This window comes from Oratosquilla oratoria, chromosome 22, assembly GCF_046742065.1.
Source record: "Oratosquilla oratoria isolate Oo_2021 chromosome 22, ASM4674206v1, whole genome shotgun sequence".
Classification (NCBI taxonomy): Eukaryota; Metazoa; Arthropoda; class Malacostraca; order Stomatopoda; family Squillidae; genus Oratosquilla; species Oratosquilla oratoria.
The window spans coordinates 42931362-42933861 of NC_134798.1; the positions used below are offsets into that span (position 1 = coordinate 42931362).

Here is a 2500-nt window from a genome sequence, read left to right on the forward strand (position 1 = left end):
ACATATATATATATATATATAAATATATATATATATAACATGGAACAAATCATAAGGTGCAGTGAAATATTTCAAATGATAACATGAGAGAATCGCGAAGTTTCGATCCCGGGACATCATACTGAGATTTCCATCTGTCACCATGTTGCCATGCAGAACGACTGAAAGACCTACAATCACATATAAATTTCATATACTGTATATATATATATATATATAAATATTATATATGTATATATATATTATATATATATATGTATATATATATATATATGTATATATTATATATGTGTGTGTGTGTGTGTGTGTGTGTGTGTGTGTGTGTGTGTGTGTGTGTGTGTGTGTGTGTGTGTGTGTGTGTGTGTGTTTCCCTAAATGTACTTTAATAAATACGAACATACTGACTTAGATGAAACCTTTACTCCTTAATGGGTTCAAATTGGTACATAATATGACTAACAAATATAAAAAGAAAATTGAACGAACTTTCTGGTATACGAAGGACTATATTATTAACCTGGATGGCACCTTCACACCTCAAAAATATAAAATACGGGAGATTATAGAACATTCAAAAGACAAGAAAATAATTTCAAGAAGAAAAATGTCTTAAAGAGGGATTTTCCAAAAACGTGATAATCAAAGTTTTGAGAAGAAAAAAGTCAAATTTTCTTAAAGACTGAGTTTCCAAAATCACGAAAATGAAAAATTCGAGAAGAACGAGTTTCCAATAATATTAGAATGAAGACTTCGAGAAGATAGAATCTTAAAGATCGAATAAAAAAAAACGTCGAGAGAGAAAAAGGGAAACTCAAAATTTCTTAAAGAACGAGTCTTCAGGGTTTGTGTGGTCTCAACTGGACGAGTGAAAGGTTCTGCTGACCACTGAAAGCGAAACGAGACGCAGATGACACCACCAGTAAGAGATGGAAACACGACACCAAGGAAATGGGGGTTCACCGCTACAACAAGTTAACTAATAACAATGATAATAACAATAACAAAGAGGAATGGAAATTTTCGCTTTTCATAACGTCATTCTAAATGATAAAGAAGAGGAAGGAAAGATGAAGTAGAAAAAAGAAAAGGAGAAGAATATATGTATCCATCACCCACCACGCACGTGATCCACATGCTTGTAACAGAGCGAGACTTCCTCTTGCTTACCTTGCATTACCTTGCATTTCCCACGACATGCACCCCTAACACAGCACAATTTGAAGACAAACAAGTATAGATACCTAATGTCACCAGACACGTATCATAAATCCTTTTATTATAACTGCCCTAGTGTATTACGCATAAACTAACATAGATATAATATACCTAACAATATCCACCAATTATACAACTAACCCTTATATATCTAAACCGTCCCCAATCCATAGATTAACGAGACTAACGCCCTTGCTTACAGCAACCCTTCTAACCCTATATATTCTATGACATCCATGTAATGTGGGCAGAGCTGGAGTAGGTGAAGAACCTACTGCCAGAGGCTGGGTAGGTCACGAACCTACCGGCCGGAGGTCAGAGCTATCGTGCCCTAGGTCAAGGCCTGGCACTTATTATATATTTAGCCCCAATGGGCATCCGATTTGTAGTGTAACCATTGAATATCTTGTTCTTTAAAATAAACAACGAAAACTCCCGCTTTGGAGTCTATCTCGCCACATTAAGACTTCCCTACGTATACAATAGGTATACAACTGGTGTCCAGCGGTGCTCTCACCCACACCATATCTTAACGGTTATTCAACCGTACTACACTGATATACACTGGTATACTCCAGGTATACAACTGGTGTCCAGCGGTGCTCTCACCCACACCATATCTTAACGGTTATACCATAACGGTATACACAGGTATACAACAGGTATACAACTGGCGGCAGCAGCGGTTCGCCCACGTCCTGAATAGAAGCGCCGTCATCAGCCATACTACACAAGGTTACACAACCAATCCAAATGGCGATCGGTACTCTATTCCAACCTCCGAAGATACACGCCTACCATTCAGAACATTCAGAAGGAGCAACGGTGGTGAAATCGAACCCATTCGATTTTGAACCACCTGGTGGCAGTACGCTACCATAGTCTCTGTAGACAGATATCTACAGCGACATAGAAGAACCGGTCAACTCTACACCGCACCTCTTCACGACTCCAAACCAAGAGATAGAACTTCACCTGAGAACAACGCGAAATCTGCAAGCTCAGCACCTCGGTAAGCATATCTAACCTATATCCCTTCAAGCAGTAAACCCAAGCTAATCACCTGTAGAGATCCAGCGCACTAACTCCTAGATCAACACGACATCACGACTTCAGTCAAGACGACCAGTCAAGACCCAGTCAAGACCCAGGCCGACGAGACACTCGTCCGCCACCCAAACTACCGTCACCAATCTCCGTGAGTATAAACCATAGACTCCCACTAATTCCCCCCTTTTTTATATATAATTCAGGAGCCGGACGAGAAACCGCCTCCACCCCCCCC

At 39.7% G+C, this 2500-nt stretch overlaps 1 protein-coding gene and 1 long non-coding RNA gene across 3 annotated transcripts in view; one reads left to right on the forward strand and one right to left on the reverse strand.

Annotated features, from left to right (window-relative positions):
• Positions 1 to 2500, reverse strand: part of LOC143037493 (uncharacterized) — a 516293-nt gene that overhangs the window by 330141 nt on the left and 183652 nt on the right. The window lies entirely within an intron of this gene.
• The window catches only part of LOC143037492 (uncharacterized), a 3400-nt gene continuing 2004 nt past the window's right edge, over positions 1105 to 2500 (forward strand). Inside the window, exons 1-2 of the long non-coding RNA XR_012967473.1 lie at positions 1105 to 1701; positions 1878 to 2500. The exon at positions 1878 to 2500 is cut by the window's right edge and continues 2004 nt beyond it. This is a non-coding gene — a long non-coding RNA (uncharacterized LOC143037492). The remainder of the gene's footprint in view (positions 1702 to 1877) is intronic.